This window comes from Peromyscus californicus, unplaced genomic scaffold, assembly GCF_007827085.1.
Source record: "Peromyscus californicus insignis strain IS unplaced genomic scaffold, ASM782708v3 Scaffold_20__1_contigs__length_68692818, whole genome shotgun sequence".
Classification (NCBI taxonomy): Eukaryota; Metazoa; Chordata; class Mammalia; order Rodentia; family Cricetidae; genus Peromyscus; species Peromyscus californicus.
This window is the reverse complement of record NW_026294503.1, coordinates 38,793,280-38,817,556: the sequence shown is the minus strand read 5'-3', so window position 1 is coordinate 38,817,556 and position 24,277 is coordinate 38,793,280. Positions and strand designations below refer to the sequence as shown.

The 24,277-nt window shown below is 40.9% G+C and overlaps 1 protein-coding gene across 29 annotated transcripts in view; it reads left to right on the top strand.

Annotated features, from left to right (window-relative positions):
• The window catches only part of Ptk2 (protein tyrosine kinase 2), a 228,806-nt gene that overhangs the window by 3,988 nt on the left and 200,541 nt on the right, over nt 1-24,277 (top strand). The window lies entirely within an intron of this gene.

Sequence of the window (24,277 nt, the reverse complement as noted above, 5' to 3'; positions counted from 1 at the left end):
GTGCCAGATCTTATTACAGATAGTTGTGAGCCACCATGTGGGTGCAGGGAATTGAACTCAGGACCTCTGGAAGAGCAGTCGGTGCTCTTAATCTCTGAGCCATCTCTCCAGCCCCTTCTTTCTTTTTTTTTAAACTTGTTTTATTTTTTATTTTATGTGCATTGGTGTTTCTGCTTGCATGTGTGTTTGTGTGAAGGTGTCAGAACTCCTGGAGTTGTAATTACAGACGGTGGTGAGTTGCCATGTAGGTGCTGGGAATTGAATCCAGGTCCTCTGAGAGCACCAGTGCTCTTAACCGCTGAGCCATCTCTCCAGCCCCCATAAGTAGGTTTTCTATTGACACTTTTAGGACTTGAGCTTCTGATGGTATCAAAATTTTGGTTGTTTGGAGCCAGTTAAAAAGTTAGTTAAATACAAATACGTAAGAGTGGAGTAGCGATTGATGCTTCTTACTTGCTTTAGTGACAACACAGTCCCAAGGCTTTTTGTGGATGATTTTTCTTGGGTTATTGTGTGTGTAAGGGGAACAGTTTATAGAAAGTAAGGAAAAACTGTGATTCTCTCAGAGGCATGAACCCTGTGTAGAACCCCAGGAAATTATATTTTTAACACACTATGTCCCTATAAAGCAGTAATTCTCAACCTTCCTAATACTGTGACTCTTTAATTCAGTTCCTCACGTTGTGGCGACCCCAACCATAAAATTATTTCATTGCTACTTCATAACTGTAATTTGGTACTGTTATGAATTGCAAGGTAGGTATCTGATATGTAGGTCCCAAAGGAGTATCAGACCACAGGTTGAGAACCATTGCTGTAAAGGTTTCTGAAGTGAATGTATTCATTATCACCAATCTGAAATTTTCCATCCTGCTTCTAAGACATACTCTTCCATTTTAGGGGGGTCAGGGGACCTCAAAAGGACTTCAGAAGTTCTGCTTGTGGATTGTCTGTGTCTCGGGTCTCCTTTCTGCCACAGTTTTTGTTAAAATTTCTATCATCATGTGGTTTGGACTGTAGGCACTTGCAGTTTCTACTTTTTACTTGACCAAAGTGCCATATGATCATTGTGAGTGATTCTGTGTGTTCTGTGTTATTAGAGGATTCAGTGTCCTCCAGGAGGACAGAAGCTCCCTTTTCTTTCCTACTGCACTATCACATAGTCTTGTGCAGTCTTGCATGACTGGAAGAACCCAGGTGTATTCATTATTGTAGAATTGGGTCACTCAGATCTACTGGGATCAGGAAAAATGTTGCTCTGTCATTTGACAGTTTTGAAAGTTTCTTTATAGGAATTGGTTTTATAGGAATTAGTCTTACACATTAGGATTCAACTCAGGTTTGAAAGGAGCAGTTGTTCAAAGTGATGCAGAATGAGTGGGATTTAGAAAGGATCCATGCTGAGAGTGTAGGTCAGTGATAAAGCACTTGCCTAGTGTGTGCAAGGCCCTGGGTTCAATCCCCAGCACTTCAGAAAATAAAATGAAAAAAAAAATAAAAGGACCTGTGATGCTCTAGGATAGTCTGTGCTAATCAGCTGACTTCACTGGATGTTTTTTCAAGGGCTTGACATATCCTGTAGTCATGTAAAGGAATGTGGCAGTTACACACCGTACAAGTGCACCTGTGACCTTGCTCACAAGTCTTTCACCATGTGGATGCTGTCCAGGTGCAATGTTTTGAGTGTCAGGTAACAATTCCCTTACAGCTAAGGGAAACCAGCATTTGGCTACAGAATAATCTGTTCTAGAGGTTGTTGTTTGGTCTGTCTCAGTCAATGCCTCCCTCAGCATTGCTGTACTATGCAGAGGAAACTCATAGGTGAACACTCCAGCCCTGCTAGGTCTTTCGCTGTTTTCAAGTGGTGACAGCATAGAAACATTACCTTCACCCAGAACAGTATTTCTCAACCTGTAGGTCTCGAACCCCTTTGAGGGTCAAATGACCCTTTCACAGGGGTAGAATATCAGATACCCTGTGTATCACGTATTTACATTGTGATTCATAACAGTAGCAAAATTACAGTTATGAAGTAGCAGCATAAATAATTTTATGGTCGGGGGTCACTACAACGTGAGGAATTGTATTAAAGGGTCACAGCATTAGGAAGGTTGAGAACCACTAACCTTGAATCTTGTATGACTGTGAAATAGCCCCTAAGCTGCTTAAGCTTGCTATCTGGGAACTCTGATGGACAGTAAGGTTATGAACCTCTGCATTAGAGCAATTTGAAATACAGGCCGTGATTTGAGATATGTGTGTGCTGATGAGTTTGCTTTTGTTTCAGGAGTCTTGGCTGTTTTTAGGATTTTTTCAGTCTTGAGAATACCTCTCAACTATTTTTCTATTTTTCATGATTTACTCTGAGACCACTTAGTCTTTTGAGTCTTGGTTTAGAATTTAAATTAACAATTTGTATTGAAGGAGAAGTTTATGTGGCTCCTGGGTGTGTGTGTGGTTTTTGGGAAATAGGAGAGAGTGTACATGTTGGTGCTTAAGGAAAAGTTAAGTTCCCCGATGCTTTTGTTTTGGTCTGAAAAGTTGGCTGGCATTTACTAGCGTCAAGCCTCTGAGTGACTAAGGAAGCAGTATTGTATGAATTGATCTTAGGCCTAGCATTGAATTCATATGTAAGTTTTAATTAATTTACTCCTCCATCTTTCCTCCTCTCTTCTCTCTTTCCACTGTTCTTTCTTCCTCCCTTTCGTCCTCCTACTTTTACTTGACCAAAGTGCCCTATGATCCTTTTTTCTGATTTTTCCTGATTCCTCCCCTTTCCTTCCTCACTCTCAGTTCAGCTGAGATGGCGGGTACACTTTTATTAGTATATTTTCTTTTGCCTTTTGACCCTCATCCCACCTTTTTTTTTTTTTTTAGATGAAAGGCTAGATAAAAGTTTAAAAAATCTGCAGAGATGAAAATGAATGGTTTGCTTTTATCTGTATGCCCTATGTAGAATTAAGTGCATCTATGGAAGGGATGGTCACAAGCTTAGTGGCTGGGACTCTGTTGTTCTTGTGTTCTTTAATCCCTTCCTCATGCTACTGTGGTGGTGGTCGGAAAAAGATGTATGACCAGGGTCTTTGTCAGTGTGTTGATACTTGGGGAGTAAAGATAAAGAGAGTTTTGGAAAGTTTCTAGAAGACCGTCTGTCTGGAGGGAGTCTTATCAGAAAGACTAGAGGACTTTGTAGGACTTTGGTCTAAGTGACTTTTTAGAGTATCAAGGTGGTTGCAAAGGTAGAGAAGGAGCAGAGATAAACAGGAAATTGTCATGCAATCCATATTTAAACAATAGGTGGGATGTGAAATGCCTGCTCCTATCCCTCATCAACTCAGTGAAAACAAAAATAACAGAAAGGAGATGGCAAGAAAACCACATGGAACAGCCTCTTTATGTCTAAATTGATTCAGTGGAGTTGAAGTTATAATTTACAGTCAGTGGTACCTAGCGGCCCCTGGAAATGTCCTCAGAATGCCTGGCCCAGAGAGCTTTTCAGTAATTGTGAATTAGTGGCTCTGTGCTTAAGTTCCTTTCTCTCACTGGATATTCTTCCCTGGTCTCTTCTCTGCTTCTGACTGACCACTCTTCCTGGTGGTTTCTGTACTGTCACTGCTCTGGGACTTGAAATATTCCTTTCCTGGTAATAATGAGGCTGTACATCTTTTTATACACTTACTGACCACCTAGCCCGTATTTTCAATTGGTTCTTGTCTTTTTTAAAATTGACTTGGAGCTTCCTTTTTATATTCAGAATGTACATTCTTTGCTGATTATTTTCATTGAGCCGTCTTTGCTGTTTTTGGATGAACTGAAGTTAGGTTAATGAGTGTAGTTTCTCAGCCTTTTCCGTTAGAGTTGGTGCTTTTTGTATCGTTCCCTACCCTGAGGTTGTAAACAAAATTTTTACTTTGTAATGATGTATAATTATGCTTTTCACCTCTAACTTTCTAATTCCTTTGTAATTGTTTTTGGTGTATAGTTTATAGAAGGGACCTAATTAATTTTCATCTTTCTATTGTTTTGAGATGGTCTCACAGACTATAGCCTAGGCAGGCCTGGAAACACTGGAAAGCCAGGCATGCTTGGGATTCTGACTTTTCTTCCATTCCCCTTTTTTGGTCTTTTCCCTTCTCTCACTCTTCTTTCTCTGTCGTCTTCCCTCCCTTTCCCCCACTGAGCTATATTCCTAGCCCTTCTTACTTACTTTGCAGTCGCTCACAGTTAACTCAGACTAGTCTTCAACTCTGATTTCTTCTTTCTAAATCTGAGTGCTGGAATCTCCTCCGCTCCCAACACCACCTAGATAATTAGCCCTGGCTCTGCCTTGTGAGTGATGGGATAACGGTATGTGCTTCCATGCCTGGCATATAGATTGTTTTTTATTGTAAATAGTCAAGAATTGCTCACTTCTAGTTCACAAAGGTCCCCCCACCTTTATATGGGTTTAAAAGAGTTTTAGTTTTACATTTAGGTCTAATTCATTTTGAGATAATTAAAAAAAAAATCTGTGTGAGAGCGCATGTATGCAATGGTGTGCATGTGGAGGTCAAAGGACAACTGTGGAACATTCTGCTGAGGATCGAACTAAGATCCTAAGTCTTGTACTTTAGTCACTGAGCCATCTTGCCAGTGCCATTTTGAGTTAGTTTTTCTGTTTATGATTTAAAGTAAGCAATGGATCTAAATGGTTTGTAGGACACTCTTTTGAAGCCCAGAGGTATGTCCAGTAGCAAACCAGTGTCAGTGTTTTGTTTTGAGACAGGGTCTCACTGTACAGCCCCTGGCAGGCCTGGAACTCACTCTGTAGACTAGGCTGACCTCCAAACTCAGAGATCCGCCTGCCTCTGCCTCCCGAGTGCTGGGATCACAGGCATGCGCCACCACCGCCCGGCTGGCTTCCATTTCTGTAGCAGATTCCCCGTGGTCTCTATTGCAGCAGTAGAAACATGGCTAGGACAGTGCCTGAGCTGTTGGCTTGTGGGCCCACCTTGTGAGTAACAAGGTTGCTGTTGAAAGTAAAGGTGGTCAGGGGAATCTGTTTGAGTAGGATAACCGTTGGGGAGGCTTTGGTAAAGGGCAGTCTTAGGGCCTTGGGTCTTGGGCTCAGTTGTTAGTTTTTCTCATTTGCATTTCCTTGTTAGTTAAATGGGCCAAATTATAGAGCCCTAGGCTATTTGTTGAGAGAATTAAATGATATTGTCTGTCATACTCCAGGATGGTGTAGTGATTAGCCTAATTAAATCTTCTCAAAAGACAACAGTTATTAAAAGTAAATGCTTACATTAAAAGTTAGTTTTGAAAGTGCTCAATCATCTGTGAATTTTTGCTCTGTTTGTTAAATTGCAGCGCAAAGGAAGTGGGATATTTGCATTCTTCCAGGCTAGACTGGAATATATGAGACCTGGACTTAAAACAAACACCTCTCCGTACCTCACAAAGACCCTAGAATGTTGTAACATATTTTCTCTGGTTTCATCTCCTTCAGCTATCATCACTATTTACTGTTTAGTATTGCTAACTCTTTTTGTTGATTCTGGTTTATACTGAGATATAACAGAGCAACTTGCTTTGGAAGCATATATGCTGTAACATTGGTACTCTTGTTCAAATGAAATACAATTAATGACACTTTTCTTTAGAAAGGAGAGGGAAAGAATTGAACCACTGACCACCTGGGGTCTTAATGACCCAGCACTGTAATCAAGGCAGTGAGTGGGTCCCTAAACAGACCTGGCGCTTTAGCTAGGGCCTTGTTTGGTGCCCTTCCCTTCCATGCAGGAGTGTCAGGGGACGTAGCTCCATGCTGACTCCTTAGTGGCCTAGTAGTTCTTTCAGGGATCTGCATTCAGGTGAAACTGCTTTTTTGATTGTGTGCAGGCAGAGAATTTCAGGGTGAGTCAGTATCAGGTAGAGTTGGAGTTTATTAAGAAACAACTTTCACATACATGGAGGCTGACACACCCAAATGCGAGTGTACTATTCTCAAGAGAGCTGACCCAACTGTTGTAATAGCCATGGTGATTTGGTGACATTTGAAGTTATATTATCTAAAGGATTTCTAAAGTGCCCCTCTTTCCCTTTTTCCAGTGATGTCGTAGAACTGTTCTAAGGTGCAGTGGTGGGGGGAGTATGATGAGAAGGTCAACTGTGGGTCAAGACGGAGTTGAAATGCTTCCAATCTAGATGAAGTTTATAGTCCTGGTTCAGATTCTCAGATAACTAATTGCAAGATTACAGTTGGGAAAGAAGTCAGGCCCCATGTGCTCAGGCTGTAAGCATGATTCAATGCCATTTTAACATTCTTACTTGAAAAACTCTGTATAAAAGGAGTATTATCTCTGTGTCAGGATTTTTTTTTTTTTTTTTTTTTGTTTGTTTGTTTGGATAAGGCACCATGTAGCTCAGGTTGACTTAGAACTGATTGTCCTGCTTCTGTTTCTCAAGTATTGGGATGACAAGCATGTGCTGCTATACCAGGTTTTATGTGGGCAATCTGAATGGCAAATTTAATTGTGTTGGAGTTCTTGACTCTGAGCAGACAAGAGACTTCAGCAGACACTGAGGTGGGACTCCCTTCCCTGGCTATTTCCCTTTCTATCTTACTTCACCCCTTCATATTTGATTAAAACTAAACCAGCTTGGCTGAGTGTGGTGATGATGAATACCATTAATCCCAGTGCTTGGGAGGTAAAGGCAGGTGTATCTCTGTGCATTCAAAGCCAGCCTGGTATATATGTGCTGAGTTCCAGGCCATCAGGGCTACATAGCCAGACCCTTGTCTCAAATTCTAAAAGCCAAAAACCAAACATCACCACCAAAAACCAGGTTTGGTTCTCAGCACCCACATGTTGGCTTATAATTGTCAAAAACTTCAGTTCCACCTGGGCAGTGGTGGCGCACGCCTTTAATCCCAGCACTCGGGAGGCAGAGCCAGGTGGATCTCTGTGAGTTCGAGGCCAGCCTGGTCTCCAAAGTGAGTTCCAGGAAAGGCGCAAAGCTACACAGAGAAACCCTGTCTTGAAAAAAAAAAAAACCAAAAAAAAAAAAAAAAAAAAAAAAACCAAAAAAAAAAAACCCTTCAGTTCCAAGGGATCTTATGCTGGCTTTCTCAGGCACCAGGCACTTATGTGCTGCACATGCATATATGCAGGCTAAGCACTTACATAAAATAAATCTTTTTTGCCATTTTTTTTTTTTTTGAGACAGGGCCTCATTATGTGGATCAGGCTGGCCTTGAACACATGCAGATCCACTTGCCTCTTCCTCTTGAGTGCTAGGATTAAAGGCTTGTGCCACCACACCTAGCCCTAAAAACCAAATCTTTTTAAAGAAAAAAGCATTGAGAACTCAGAGGAAGGAAGATGTGGTGTCGGCTTAAGTCCCCAGTTATGCTGTAGGTTAATAGACTACCTGCATGAAGGCCACACAATGGATGTTTCTGGCTTTTCAGGTCATAGACTACCTGCATCACCAGTGCCTAGCTCTTGTAGTGCAGAAGGGTGCTAGTAAAGGAATCAGCTGATTGTGAACAACCAGATTTTATTCCTGGACTCTGAAATGTAAATTTCATATAATTTTCATATGAATGACACACTGTTATCATTCCTTTAGTCTTGTAAAAATCTAATAACCATGTAAAAATCTAATAACAGAGTTAAGTGAGGCCAGGTTGGCCTGCAGGTGATGGTTTACTGCTCTGCAATGGACAGCAACCCATGTGCAAAACTGCTTGTTAGTTGTTTTAAGTTAATAGAATTTTTCTTCTATTTTTTATCTGCCCATGAAAATGTGTGTTTTTTCCTGGCTGAAGCTGAGGTGTTAATGTGCACTGTTGGCTTTTGGACTCCATTCTACCTGCACTGAAGCTCGAAAGTTGATTCCCTCAGCTGGCATTGTGTCAGCTTAGCTGGCATGTGAGGGTCATGCTGTGGCTGCAGCTGCCTACCTTTCAGTGGCATTTGTTAATTAAGCTGTTTAATCTTTGTTGATTTCTCAAGGACTGACTCTTACAAAAAAAAAAAAGAAGAAATAAAATATTTCATTTGTAATTATTCTAGAGCTATAGCCTAGTTGTATTTTGGATATCCATTGTATCCCTCCCCATAAGAAGTAGCATTAACTTGAAATATTTCAGTTAAGTAATGAGTTAGAAATTAAATACCTCCCCACTCTATGTCAGACTCTATGTATTGAAGATATGATATTACAGTTTGTAGAGAAAGGAAGATCTGTAACAGTGTGATGATTAGTTTTGTTTGTTAACTTGACACAGTTCAAAAGTCTCAACAAGGGATGACCTAGACCAAGTTGGCTTGTGGAGATGTCTATAGGGGATTGTCTTGGTTGGATTGATGTGGGAAGACCCGTCCCACTGTGGGTGGCGTTATTGCCTGGGTTGAGTCCTGGTCTGTGTTAAGAATGGAGAAAGTAGGCTGTGCAAAAGCATGCATCCGTTCTCTCTTTGTGCTCTTGTTTTTGGACGTGGCTAGCTACTTCCTGCTTTGACTTCCTGACTTCTGAAGGGACTGTAACCTGGAATTGTAAGTTGAATAAACCCTTTCTACACTCATTTTTTGTCAGAACATTCTATCACAGCAGCAAAAGTGAAACCAATATCAACAGGAGAAGCATTTCTCACTTTCTTAAGACAAGATCTCGTTCTAAAGCTTAAACTGGCCTCAAGCTACATATTGCTTCCACCTCCAAAGTACAGAGGTCACACATGTTAGCCTTCATTCCTGGCCAGAAAAGGTGTTTCTGAGAACTATAGACCTGAGTTTAAGTATTACATTTAAACACTTTTTTTGTTGGTCTTTCGTGACAGGGTTTCTCTGTATAACAATCCTGACTGTCCTGGAACTTGCTCTGTACACCAGGCTGGTCTCAAACTCACAGAGATCTGTTTGCCTCTGCCTCCAGAGTGCTGGGATTCAAGGCATGTGTCACCACCATCCAACTTTGTTTTTACTGCTATTGTTCTTGGTGTCATTAACTAAATGACTGAAGTGTTTTTTTTGTTTTGTTTTGTTTTTAAACACTCTTGGCCTGGACCCTGACTTTTGATAAATTAATTTGGTTTCTGTTCATCCCAGGACCTTTTATGTACAGTATTTATGATGCCAGCTTTTGAAGTTACTGTATAGTTACTATATGAAATGTTATGGTATGTAAATGAAGTTAGTGTCTTTCCCACATTTAGTTAGCATTTTAATACTAGAGATTCATTCTTCTCTCCTGTGGGCTTTACTAGCTTGTACTTATAATAGTTAATTCATTTGCTGAACGTTTGTTAAATGTTTTGTGCCCAGGACAGGAGTTGTCCTGAAGGTATATTTGTGAGGAGTGAGACTGGCACAGCTTAGTAGTCAGTGTGCCATGCTCTGCTGTGTGATGTGTGCAGTGGCCTTATCCCAGCAGTGCTTCGGGAACCTGGAAGTGGTGCCTGAGCGCATCAAGGTTTGGCAGATACTCAGTTTTTGTAGGCAGCATATGACCTATCACCACTTTTTTATTTTTGCTATCATGTATCCCTATTTCTTTTAAAAACAAAGAAAACCCTTTAAACATGAACATGCTTAGCCCAGGAACCATAAAGAAATGACTAGGCTGTATGGGGGAAATTAGTACCCTGGAGAGGGGAGTTGGGAAAGGAAATTCTGCTCACATACAAGGGCATGGGGGTGTGAGAAGCTGGGTGTTGTGGACTGAAAGTTTTGGTCATGTCTGGAATGGTACAGGTTGGATTAGATTGAGAAGTTTCTATCAGACAGGATTGGAGCAGTTTGCACTTGATTCTGATAGAAACTTTGGGCCCCAGAGTGACAGGAAGAGGTTTATATATCAGAATAGTTCCATTGGAGTCACAGGGCTCATAAGGAAGGTGTCACAGAGTCACTTACCTGAGAAGGGGAAGGACCCATACTTTATCATCATCTTCATAGAGTAAATAGCTACTTTGCTGTGTCTTAGTTAGCAAGACAAAGGGGGCAGAGTTCAGAGCTCTGATATGTTCTTGTAGCTTTGTGATTATGTTGTGCAGGAAAAGGCCTTAATTAGGGAAACAGTGAAGGATTGATTTTGAACCTGTTTGTGCAAGCTCTGACCATGAAAAGAAAGTCAAGATTCCAAGGATCTAGGAGACAGCAGGGCAGTTCCCTGGTCTCTACTCTGGTAACTACCTCAAGAAGTTCTGGCTCCTTTCCCTTCTGGGGTGAAACTGTAAACTGTTGCTCTGAAGCAGGCATGCTCTCTTCCAGAACCTTGAACCCCTGAAACCATAAGCAGAACTGTGTATGAATGAATGAGTTCCTGTACCTCAAGATTCATCAGGAAGGGAGGCCAGAGAAGAAGTGTGACCTTCCTTGGTGTTAGGCTGTACTTACTTGACAAACTGGAGCAGTGTCCCTGAGGAAAGACCAGATAGTTACCTTTAAAATAGCTGTCTGGGCCTGGGGATAGGGGTGTGGCACACGTCTTTAATCCCAGCACTCAGAGGCAGAGGCAGGTGGATCTTTGTGAGTTTGAGACCAGCTTGGTCTATGAAGCTAGTTCAGGACAGCCAGGGCTACACAGAGAAAGTGTGTCTAAAAAAAAAACCAAAAAAAAAAAAAAAAAAACCAAAAAAAAAAAAAAAAGCTGTCTGTATCAAGCCCAAGCTGTCAGGTAAACTCATACACACCAACTGTGTCCTAAGTTGGAATGTATCAATCAACAATTAAACATTTTTTTTTTAATTCCCCTTGGACCTCTACCCTTAAAGGTAAAAAGACACAACTTGGGTGTCTCATAGGCCAGCCAGCTGTTTGGGGCTTTGATGGACTATATTCAGCATGATGTGGAACATTAGACAAAGCTAAGGGTTATAGACTGTTAAGAGTAGTCTAAAATTTTACATGGCTGTGAGATAGTATCTCTTTTGGAGTGCTATGTTGGCTGCTCAGATTAGATTAGAAATATATACCAGTGAAATGTAAAACAACACATTTGTGATGTCCTGGAGAGCCCCTAGGTTAGAGCAGGGCAATAGGGCAGCTGGTGGCGATTGTTGAGATACAAGCTGTTTCAGTCAGTGGATTGGAGCACAAATAGTAGCCATCCCTGCAAAGATGTGAGATACCTATCCTACCTGGGGTAGAATTTAGGGAGGAGAGATTGGAGAAGTGCTGTCTCAGACTCCTAACTTCTATTAGGGACAACAGGTCATGGGTTGCAAAGATAGAAGAAATGATTGAATGTTGTAATGTTATAGAAGTCACAGTAGACCTGTATGGTTTCAGATGTCATTCTCAGATTTCAGGCCTAGGCATAGTTGTGACTTAATGTTAACAAAAAACAAAAAAAAAAAACAAAAAAAAAACAAACAAAAAAAGACAATCTACTGTGCTTAGTCTGATGGAAAATTAATTTGCATTTTGCTTTCTATTTGGAAGAAGTAACATTAGTTGTATAGGAATGAATGCACTTGGAACCAGAGGGCAAAAGTGACTTGGTTTAAATTGGTATCGTCTATGTAGAAATTATCTTTTGATATTTCATGGTTGGTTCGGTGTTTGGCAAAGAGTTGGTGTCTTTGATTCCATCTGTCCTAAAACTCTGCTTTTTGCTAGTTTATAGGAAAACATTCAAACTTTTCCAGCTTTGCTTTTTCCCCCAGTATCCTAATTGCTGTAAGTAGTCTAGAATTGTGGAGATAGAGTTAAAGTTAGGGCCCAGAGCTCTTTCTTGTGAGTTCAGGTGATAAACCAGAGAGGGCAGTGTGAATTAGGGGGAAATCACTCAGAGAATCTTGATTGTTGATTCACAGCTCAGCCAGAGCCTGTTAGTGGTGGGATGAGTATGACACAGTTTGTGAAACATGCTTTCCTGTGAAAGGCAAAGAGGAGATTGGAACCATTGCTACTTTTGGCAATAGACAGAAGTAGACATAATGAGTCTGTTATTGAACTCTTTCCTCTGGTTCCTGGCACTAATCTCCACATTATCATGAGTATTGAAAAGACAGTCATATATTCCCCATTATTTTGTTTTTGTGTCTATTTGTGGGCATGTACTGTGACATGCATGTGGCTGTCAAAGGACAACTTTACGGAGTTAATTCACTCCACCTTTATGTGGATTCCAAGAATTGAACTCATGTAAGTAAGACGAATTGCTAAATGGTCTGCGGGACCAGGTGGGACACAGGAAAACTTCCGACTACAAATTCAGGTCACCAGGCTTGTGCCTTTACTTGCTGATCTACCTTTCTGATCCCAATTCCCTGTTTAAAAATAACTAAAATACTGCTAGTTCTGATCTACTTGTCTGTCTATCTATCTTTTTGTTTTTGTTTTTTGTTTTTTTGAGACAGGGTTTCTTTGTGTAGCTTTGGAGCCTATTTTGGAACTCACTCTGTAGACCAGGCTGGCCTCGAACTCACAGAGATCCGCCTGCCTCTGCCTCTTGAGTGCTGGGATTAGAGGCATGTGCCACTACTACCCAGCCTCTAGCTATCTAATCTATCTTAAAGGATTTTCTTGAAGGGCTCTAGTGCTAGAAGCTGAGGATTAAAGTTAGGGCCCAGAGCTCTTTCTTTTGAGTTCAGGGCTCACGAGTGGTTCAGAGAGTAGTGTACTTGATACTCACTGTTGGGAGAATGAACAGCAGTATATACACTACAGCCAGCCTTAGATTGTCACATTTCATGCCTGCTGGAGTAGCAGATCCTCTGCATTACATTTTATTTTAATGTATTTTGACTTTGTTATTGTTTGAGACAGGGTCTCTCTGTGTGACTGGCCTGGAACTCATAGAGATCCATCTGTCTCTTCCTCCTGAGTGCTGGGACTAAAGGTATACATCACCATGCCCTGCTGTTTTTGTTTTGTTTGTTTTTGAGACAGCTCTTGTCACTCTGTAGCAATGCTGGCTTCCAACTCCTGTAATCTTTCTGGCCGACCTTCCTGAGTGCTGAGTATGCACCATTCTTGCTAGCTTACGATTTTAAATGATCATTCCTGCAGTGTGAAAAATACTGCTCTAGTGCTGTGCATTGTAAAATTTGGAGGGCCTTCAAACTGCCACAGATTGAGTTATTTGCAAGAACTATTCACAAAGCTAAAAAAAAAAAAAAAAAAGCTCTTGTCCTTATGGGTTTCAGAACATGAGACTTGACAGGCTGTGTACTGTCCTTAGAAGGCATCAGGGTTACTGTTTATTATATCATTTATTATAGCAAAAGGGTACAGACCTAAAATCAGGAATGGAAAGCACACCAGGAGAGTCCAGGAGAGACCTGTGTGAGCTCCTTCTGCCCTCTTCGTGGGTTGTGTGGTCAGCAAAGTGCTCACTCCCATCAGTATATGGCAGCATTACATGGAATTGCCTACCTTAGAAGCTCACCTGAGATATGGTGTCCAGGGTTCCTGTTAGGGGAGATGGGTCATAAATGAAATGGCTTACCATTTCTGAGAGCAGATCTGGAATCCAGTTCTTTAAGGTCCTCAGGTAAACAGATACAGCTTTTATTTATTTATCTTTTAATTTAAATTTTGTGGGTTTTGACAAATGCAGAGTGCCACATGCTATTGAGTCCTACAAGATCATGCCATGGCTTTACAGAGTTCCTGCAGACTGACCATTGATCCTCCCTATCAGGCCTGGCCACTATCTCCCTGGCCTTGTCTTTTCCACAATTCAATGGAATTGGAAGTACTATCTATAGCTTTTGCAAACTGGTTTCTTCACTTATTAATATGCATTTGAGACTCCGCCATGCAGCCTCCTCCATTTTTTTAAATTCTCTCTCTCTCTCTCTCTCTCTCTCTCTCTCTCTCTCTCTCTCTCTCTCGATTTTTCAAGACAGGGTTTTTCTGTGTATGTTTGGCTGTCCTGGAACTCACTCTGTAGATCAGGCTGGCCTCGAACTCACAGAGATCCACCTGCCTCCGCCTCCCCAGTCCTGGGATTACAGGTGTGTGCTACCACGCCCAGCTTTTTTTTTTTTTTTTTTTTTTTTTTTTTAAATTTTTGAGGCACGGCCTCACTATTTAGCCCTGGGTGACTTAGAACTCATAGAGATTGGAGGATCTGCCTGCCTCTGTCTCTTAATGTTCCCTCCTAGTAGTTAGGCAAAGGCTCCAACCCTTCTTTGGGCAAAATAATCCTGTATGGACAGGAGAGATGGCTCAGGGGTTAAGAGCACTGACTGTTATTCTGAGGACCCAGGTTCAATTCCTGGTACTCACATGATGGCTTATAACTGTTACTTCATTTCTGGGGGATCTGAGACTCCTTTCTGGTTTCTACAGGTACCAGGCATACAAATGGTGCACACAGACACACAGACAGACAGACAGACAGACAGACACACACACACACACACACACAGAGTCAATCCTTTAGTGCATCAGCCCTAGAAAAGCGAATTATTTCTTTCATGAGTGCACACAGACACACAGACAGACAGAGACACACACACACATACACACACAGAGTCAATCCTTTAGTGCTTCAGCCCTAGAAAAGCGAATTATTTCTTTAAAGAGTTCAAGAAATCATTTTCTTTTTGGTAGAGAATATGCCATAGCTATGTGTGGTATCATTTACTGTGAAATTAAAAAGTGAAGCTGTTGTCTATAGTGGTACATATCTGTAGTCCCATATATTCAGGAGGTTGAGGCAGTAGGATTGCTTAGGACCAGACTAGGCAACACAATGATACTCCACCTCAAAATAAACAAACACAAACGCCAAAATAAAACCCCCCAAAATGAAAAAATTACTTATTTTTTTATACAAGTGAGCATGATTTTCTAAGTGCGTCTGTCATATTTTTTTTTTTTTTTTTTTGGTTTTTCGAGACAGGGTTTCTCTGTGTAGCTTTGCGCCTTTCCTGGAACTCACTTGGTAGTCCAGGCTGGCCTTGAACTCACAAAGATCCACCTGGCTCTGCCTCCCGAGTGCTGGGATTAAAGGCGTGCGCCACCACCGCCCGGCGCGTCTGTCATATTTGACATCCGTCCTAACATATCTTTTAGGGATTTGAATTAAGAATAGGCGTCATGCTGGGAAATGGCTCATTTTGGGGGATTATAAAACATTTTGACAGGTTGTAAGGTGATAATTCAGTAGGTAAAAATTATCTAGCCTAAATGTAAAATGGAAGGCGAGGGGGAAAACTGACACATCAGCTCTACCTGTAGTAGATGCTGTTAGATTTCATTGGACAGAGGTAGAGCTCATTGTGGTAGGGGTGTATACTTGCATCAAAGGACAGTTGCTGGGCAGTTCAGCAGGAAGAATGTTACTTGCTGACAAGGTTGGTTGGATAGGGAATGTGGGAGGAAGAGATGAGTCAAGGATTAGCCTGGGCATCTAGATGGGAAATGGACACTGTAAACTGAGGTAGTGAACTGTAAAGTTCTATTATTTTTTTAAAGATTTATTTATTTATTTATTTATTTATTTATTTATTTATTTATTTATTTATTTAGTATACAATGTTATGTCTGCATGTATCCCTGCAGGTCAGAAGAGGGTACCAGATCTCATTACAGATGGTTGTGAGCCACCATGTGGTTACTGGGAATTGAACTCAAGACCTCTGGATGAGGAGCCAGTGCTCTTAACTTCTGAGCCATCTCTCCAGCCCCCAAAGGTTTATTATTTATTTATTTATTTGAGACAGGATCTCATTATGTGCCTTTGGTGTGAACTGTAAAGATTTGGAAGGCAAGATCAGTACTGATCTTTGAGATACCTGTTGGACGTTCTGTCCACTCATCTTTCTTTCTTTTTTTTTTTTCTTTTCTTTCTTTCTTTTTTTTTTTTTTTGAGACAGAGTTTCTCTGTGTACCTTTGGATTCTGTCCTGGATCTCACTTTGTAGACCAGGGTAGCCTCGAACTCACAGAGATCCGCCTACCTCTGCCTCCCGAGTACTGGGATTAAAGGCATGTGCCAGCACCACCTGGCCCTGTCCACTCATCTTTAATGATGCTGCACTTCTTTAAGGGGTCTAAGGATGATCTTTATAAATACAGAGTCAGTCCTTCAGGTTTAGTCAGGAAAATAGAAACTAACATAGACTGGTTTTAAATACATGGAATTAGGCTTCCCTTGATAGAGGTGATAGGGCTGGGGAATTAGCACTTTCCAGGAGTACCTGTGGGGTTAGTTTTGCTGGGCAGTTTCAGCAATTACTGGTTGCTGTGGTTCCTGGGGTATTTCTCAGAGGCTGCTGGGAATTCTTAGTAGAGGCTACATAAGGTCTTGGTTCTTTATTAATTTCCTTTCTACACACTGACTAACCTAAGAACAGAGTTTCCTTTCATCTTACCAATCTTGCAAGAGTTTCTCTGTTAGCTCTGACTGATTTGTAGAAAGTGGGAGTTTCTGGAATGTGGCTCCCACGTCTCTGTTGCAAATGGTGGAGTATGGATGGATGTAGTGTTGACAGACAATTGGGTGTACAGGTTCAGAAGAGAAATCTGAGATGGTGTGAGCATGGCAGATAGCATGTCAAGTGGTAATGCCTACAAGGCAAGCAGAAGTAGGGATGGAAGGATAGAGCCTTGGGGAGCTCTAGAACAGTTTTGGGAGGAAAGGAGGAACTGCTTCAAGGATGCAAAGAAGCCCAGAGAAGATGAGAAGATGATGCATCTCCTAACAGACTGAGTAGTGTCCATTGGGCTTAGCTATGTTGGTAGTCTTGAGTGAGAGTCTACATGGTTGGGCTGAAGAGATAATGGAAGAAAATTTGTGATGCTGAGCATACTGTGTGTGTGCTTATTTATATGATTATTTGTGTCGTAACTGTTGTAATGTCTTTGCGGGATAATTAATTCTCACATCTGCAGTATCAGAGGGTTGACTTGTCTGAATCTTCCTTTGCCAAGGGAATTGAGTTTTTCTGGTTCTTCTTAGGCAGAGGACAATTGTTTTGTATCTCCCATGTTTTGAATAGCTTGGTAGAAGGGTCTGAGTCTTGTTTACATCTGCTGATCTGGTGGTGATTGTTTGAATTCCAATCTTCTCTTACTCACTGCTGCTGTTTACTTTTCCATAAATGAAAATAGTGTTTTTAGTCATTCTGTTCTTCCTTTCCAGGAGAGCAAAAGGTGGAGGGAGCATGCTGACCTCTTCACTTTGACCTGGAGCCCTTCACTTTGTAGACTGTTCCACTCACTGCCTTAGGTGCTGGTCTCCGTTTTTTAGCTGGACCTTGATGTCCAAACAATCTGTGTTCCTTGATGAGTTACCTCCCCAGTTGATACAGGAGGTCCTCTGGTTACTTGTTAAATTTGATCTTTAAGTGGACCCTTCTTTTGATGTCTCTTTATAGGACTTTATTTGTTGTCTTTCTGATATAGATGGCATCATCCTTGTCATATACTGTGACAGCAATTAGTTCTGAATATGCTTGAAGAGTGGCCTTGTCTTGAAACATACTGCGTCCATTAATTACTTCAATAAGATGTTTCTTTTTGTTTTTATCTTTTAAGTACTTGGAATCAAACTTTGGGCTTTATGGATACTTGGTATCACACCCCAGCACTCTTTTACTTTTTATTTTGAGATAAAGTCTTGCTGAGTTGTTCAGGCTGGTCTTGAACTTACTGTGTAACCTCTGTTATGTAGACATTTTCATACTGCTTATAAATTGATAGATTTAGTTCTTAGTTTGTGGATAGTCATAAATAATTAAAAACTATTACTTTTAGAGCAGAATCTTTCTGGTATTAAACAAGGGCAGCTCCTAGTCTTAGTTGCTTCCAGACCCTCAGTACTCCAAGGACTAGAAAGTGGTTTTTATGTCACTTGTTCTGCATATAGAACGAGCATCTTCTTGTTAATACTCGCTTTTCAGAAGTCAGTAAGTTCATAGCTTCTTTTCCTGGCTTAGGGTATTTATTTGGTCAGTGGCCCAGTACCAATTGCATGGCAGTCCCTGTACTAACCCTGGCATATGATGAATGACACACAGTATTCTGACCATGGCAAGTTCCACGAATATTTTTGGCTAGGAACTAATTTTGAAGCATAAAGAACTTTTGGTTTGCCCAGGTGATTTTCATAACCATACCAACATTGATTTTGGGTGTGGGTTCAGATAGGGTTTCACAGTGTGGCCCTGACTGGGCTGGAACTTTCTTTGTAGTCCAGGCTGGCCTTGAACTTACAGAGACTCTGCCTCTGCCTTCTGAGTGCTGGGAGTGCAGGTTTGTGCCACCACTGCCCTGCCATTACTAGATCTGTTGCCTTTTTCTTTTCTTTCTTTTCTTTCTCTCTTTCTCTCTTTCTCTCTCTCTCTCTCTCTCTCTCTCTCTCTCTCTCTCTCTCTCTCTCTCTCTTTCTTTTAAAGAACATCGCCTCTGACCTATGTTCTTGCAAGAATATAGGTTAGAGCTTGTCTAAGTACAGAAGTTGGTAGACTAAGCCTAGACAGGAAGTTCATATGAAGTGGTAGTTTGTTTTGGACAGTGGAGAGCATCACAGATTGGGGCAGAATAAAGAAAAGATGATGGGAACATGAGAAAAGAAGAGGTCCTGGATCTTCTGGAATCTAGTTTAAAGTTCTTAGTGGTTAAAAGTCAAGACTTTTATACAACTGACAAAACCAGAACTGCTGTCAGGATTACCTGCTGTCCTAATTTCATTTTTGTTGCTGTGATAAAATTCCACAAGAAAAATGAGTCCGTTAAATACATTAAAGATAGCCTCAGAAGCACCAACATTTGTTAGTGCCGCATTAAGATAGTTTGACCAAGGGGGCTGGAGAGATGGCTCAGAGGTTGGGAGCACTGACTGCTCTTCCAGAGGTCCTGAGTTCAATTCCCAGCAACCACATGGTGGCTCACAACCATCTGTAACGAGGTCTGGTGCCCTCTTCTGGCCTGCAGGCACACATGCTGTATACATAATAAATAAATCTTTAAAAAAAAAAAAAAAAAAAAAAAAAGATAGTTTGACCAAGAGGGAACAAGTTTTCTCCTCTTCTTCCCCTGTCTTCCATCTGTCTGTGGTTTATGGTTTCTGGCCTGTTTGTACTCTGTTGTATGAGTTTGAATCTGTGCTGTACCTGAATGCTGTCTTGTGACTCCGTCCCTAATAAAGGGCTTTGCTGTCTCTTTTATTGAACAGCACAGAAAACATCACATGGAGAAAGAATGAGGGGTACTTTACAGAAATCTTTAACAGTTTTTTTTTTTTTTTTTTTTTTTTTTTTTTTGGTTTTTCGAGACAGGGTTTCTCTGTGTAGCTTTGCGCCTTTCCTGGAACTCACTTGGTAGTCCAGGCTGGCCTCGAACTCACAGAGATCCGCCTGGCTCTGCCTCCCGAGTGCTGGGATTAAAGGCGTGCGCCACCACCGCCCGGCTTTTTTTTTTTTTTTTTTTTTTTTATCTTTAACAGTTTTACAGGCATGAAACTATGGATTCCAGCAGATCCAGATAACAAACAATGCTGTAAACATCACTACATACAGACTATATCCATGCTCCTTTCAGCATTAATGTTGGATATTTATTGTACAAGGCCACTTTGGACTTGTTTTGCAGTTTTTAGCAAATTATTGCTATAATACACACATGTATGCACATGTATTACTTTGGGTCAGGGACAAGGAACAGTACATAACTTAAAGTTAAATCTATGTTGTATTAGCTTATATTTTAAAATTGATTACATGAGAAATCCAAGACAAGCAATGTTGGTTGTTACACTGCTCTCTTAAAGGCACATTAAACAAACAGGCTGAGTACACAGCAGGAGAGCAGTCTTAAGTGATCTCAAAGTATGTATTAGCTGGGTTTTGAGGTCCAGCAGAAGTTTCAGTCTCTTAGAATGTAAGAGATAGTTTCATAATACTGTATCACCACAAAAAGGCAACTTGGAGGAAGAAAGTTTTTTTTTTACTTCACATTCCAAGTTATAGTCCATCATACCAAGGGAGTCCAGGTGACAGGACCAGCTAGTCACATCGTTCAAAAATGAGAAGAAGAGGATTTCATGATGGCATGCTTACTACTCAATTCACTGTTTCCACTCTTACAGCCCAGGATCCAGACCTAGGGGTGGTGCCACTGTGTCAACCTAATCAGGACAATTTCCCACAGACATGCCCGCAAGCCAGTTTGATCTAGTTAAACCTTTTTTTTTTTTTTTTTTTTTTTTTTTTTTAGATTTATTTATTATGTATACAGCATGTGTGCCTGCAGGCCAGAAGAGGGCACCAGATCTCGTTACAGATGGTTGTGAGCCACCATGTGGTTGCTGGGAATTGAACTCAGGACCTTTGGAAGAGCAGTCAGTGCTCTTAACCTCTGAGCCATCTCTCCAGCCCCTAGTTAAACCTTTAATAAAATGGTCTTTCCAGTAGATCTAGATTGTGTCAAATCAACAATAAATCACCACACCTATATAGAGATGACAAACTTTTCTGAGAGGAATGGAAAAGGAATTAAAATAACTAATAAACCATACTTAAGGCCAAATGTATATGAATTTTGAGTTTAATCTTATCAGCATGCCTTTCTCTTTGGTAAACTTGGACAGTGTACAGCCTAAACTACCTTACAATTTCATTTATTGGAGGGAATTCTAAGATAAAAGAAATATATCAGTTTTTTTCTTTAAAAACGACTTAATCTTTGACTCAGTCATGAATTAAATCCTTTAAACAATGTAATTTCAAAAGCCATAAGATGACATACATTCAAGATATTTAAGCACCTCTCCCCTGCTTCCTTTTCTCCCAGCCTTCACCTACCCATTGGGTGTCTATTTCCTTTTCTTAACCATCCCCAGCTTTGCTTCACAGTGACTGGTTCTGAAATTATTCTCAGGGTTTCTGTTACCCGAGTAGAAGTCTGTTGAAGGAGCTCCTCAGGTTACACAACTAGCAGCATTGGTTTGCCTCTCCTTCTGCCACCAATAAAATGACTTAAGAAAGGGTGTTACTGGTTAAGAAATCGTGAGTTTAGCCCTTCTTTAGCAGTTAGCACCAAATGTTTTTCTAAGGGTTAATCGTACTTGCTGAATCCCAGCCAGATAGCTTATAACTTGTCAGTACATCATGACAATGTTGCTCACCTCTGTGAAGAGCTCTTCTGTCAATGGATTCTTTGTAAAGCTTAGCTTGCACTTTTTGAAAAAAGTGCGTGGGGGAAAAGGTAAAAAAAAAGAAAGTTAAAAAAAAAAGTGGTGGTGGTGCACACCTTTAATCCCAGCACTTGGGAGGCAGAGGCAGGTGGATCTCTGAGTTTGAGGCCAGCTTGGTCTACAGAGTGAGTTCCAGGACAGCCAGGGATATTCAGAGAAACCCTGTCTTGGACACCCCCCCCTCCCCCCCCCAAAAAAAAGGATGCATGGGTGTTTTGCCTGCTTGCATGTGCCTGGTGTCCACAGAGGCCAGAAGAGGATGTCAGATCTCACCCACCCACCCACCCCTTCCTTGAACTGGAGTTACAGATGGTTGTGATCTGCCATGTGGGTACTGGGTATTGAACTTGGGTCCTCAGGAAGAGCAGCCAGTGCTCAACCACCTCTCCATCTCATACTTGTTTTAACAGAAATGTTGATGTGGCTTATATAGGAACGCAGAATAGCAGTGCTAAGAAATCAGTGCTTGTATCTCTAATTTCATCCATGTTTATCATGTGACCTTAGATAATTTGCTAGCTTCTTTAACATTAATTTCCTTCTGTGTAAAATTGAAGCAGCATTAGTGGACTGAACATGCCAACTACTTGAACATGTTAGTGCTAACATGGTAGATACTAGTTTGGTTACATGGATTAGTGAGTGATAGATGGTAGGAACACTGTCTGAAGTGAATTATGCATTAGAATGAGAAGCTTGCAAAGCATGGTGGCAATAGCAAAAAGGTGTGTATGAGAGAAGAATTTCTAGGACCCCAGCTATCTGCTTGTATTCCTCTTAAAATATACTCATTCAAAAAAGGGTAGGGACTCTTATTTTATAGATAGCTTTGGAGAGTTGAAAATGTATTTCATTGTGTAATAAGCCAAGTTTCGGTTTTTCATTATCCACCTGGAGCAAAAGAATGTAAGCATTTTAATTACACAGTTTAGAGACTATCTATTTTAGGCCCTGTTTGAATTAGCTCATACTGACATTTTTACCAGTTTCATAGTTAAAATATACTGGTTTATATTCTTAAATAAGATTGGATTAAGGAACAATTAGAACATAACATGTCTGAAGTTACCCCTGGCTAAAATAGAAAGTATTCAGTGGCCTTAGTGCTGCTAGAATGGAGTGCTCTTACTGCTTAATCTCTATTTACAGTACAAAATCAAGAAAATAATTATGGGCTGGAGAGATGGCTCAGCGGTTAAGAGCACTGGCTGCTCTTCCAGGGGACCTGGGTTTGATTTCCAGCACCACATGCAGCCTTACAACTGTCTATAACTCCAGTTTCAAGGGATCTGACACCCTCTTGGGTGACACTTCTTGGGCACAAGGCCTGCATGTAGTGTACACACATGCATTCAGACAAAATTTCATACATATAAAATAAATAGATCTTTAAAAAAGATGAAAATAGACATAAAAATTTAAGACACAAAGCCAATATATCATTTACTTACTACTCTGAGGTAGAAGTTAAATTGAAAGAGGCATAATAACAGTAAAGGAGCATAGTTTAGAGTACGCACAATGTTCTTGAGCTATGTCTTTGACAGTAGGATTGGGAAAGATTATGATTTGTTACTAGTTTTTAAAAAGATTTACTTATGTTTTATGTGTATACATGTTTTGTATATGTGTGTATACATGTATATGTGTGTATACCACTTGTATACAGTGTCTGTGGTAATCAGAACTGTAGGTACAGATGGTTGGTTATTGGCTGACATGTGGGTGCTGGGAATGGAACCTGGATCATCTGGAAGAGTATGTTTTAATTGCTGAGCCATCTCTTCAGCCCCTGATTATTAGACCTTTTAAAAAAATTTAAAGAGTGCTGGGCGGTGGTGGCTCACGCCTTTAATCCCAGCACTTGGGAGGCAGAGGCAGGTGGATCCTTATGAATTCAGTGACAGCCTGGTCTACAGAGTGAGTTCCAGGACAGCCAGGGCTACACAAAGAAATCCTGTATCATTTTTTTTTTTAATGTTGATTGATCCTCTTAAATTTTTTTTGAGAATTTTCATTAATGCATATATGTAATATGTTTGATCAGATCTATTCCCCATTCCATCCCCTCCAATTTATTCTCTTTCCCTCCTCCAATTTTTCCCTCATAACTTATTGTGTGCTTTTTTTTTTTCTGTCCTGGAACTCACTCTGTAGACCAGGCTGGCCTCCATTTCAGAGAGATCTGCCTGCCTCTGCCTCCCTAGTGCTGGGATTAAAGGTGTGTGTCACCACTGCCCGGACATTCTGTGCCTTTTTTTTTTTTTTTTAAATCAAACAAACCGATTAATCCATTTAATATTGTCTGTATGTGCATGGGTATAGGACCATCTACTGGAGCAGGTAGCTTTTAAGGGGCAGGCCAGAGGCAGTGGACAGCTGCAGCAAAACAATATTTGCTGGACATAGCTATAACTGTACTGTTGCACACATGAACTCAGTGGTTGTGCCTGCGTGTACAAGATCATACACACCTGGTGTGGATGGTGGAGAGCTCATGCAAGGAACAACCTATGTCTTTGTTGCATAATGGCAGAGTCCTACCTCTAGGTTACTAAAAGTTTGTGTCTTTTTCTGTTTCTTCCAAGTTGCCCTCACTAGACTCTCGACTCCTTGTGTTTGTCTCTATCTTCTGATTAGGCGTCTTTTTCTTATATCTTTATTTCCTTGTGATGAATTCAGAACTTCTTTGGAAGCTTTAAGCATGTGTGTGGGCCTTTGAGTTTTTGCATCAGGATATTCTATACAGACCTTCTGTCAGGGAATCCGGTGTTGGTGTCTAGTCTTTCCTATTTGGCTAACAGTTTTCCTTCCTACAGGATAAAGATTCTGGATGCCAGATTGAGTGTATTATGTGGTGCAGAGCTGGAATTAGTGACTCAGTCTACCTCTGTGTGAAAGGTGCTCTGCCTTTTCCAGAGAGTGACTCTTGGTCTTCTCTTAGGTGGGGAGAGGGGATCATTTGGAGGCAGGCTTCTGGGGCCCTCTCTGTAGCATGGGCAGTCTTCACACCTCAAAATTCTCTGCAGCATGGGCAGTCTTGACACCCCAAGGTCACTACACTCAATGCTACTGCTTCTGACCCTTGGTTCACTCTGCTGTGGAAATGGAATTAGTGCCTTGTCTTTTCAGTG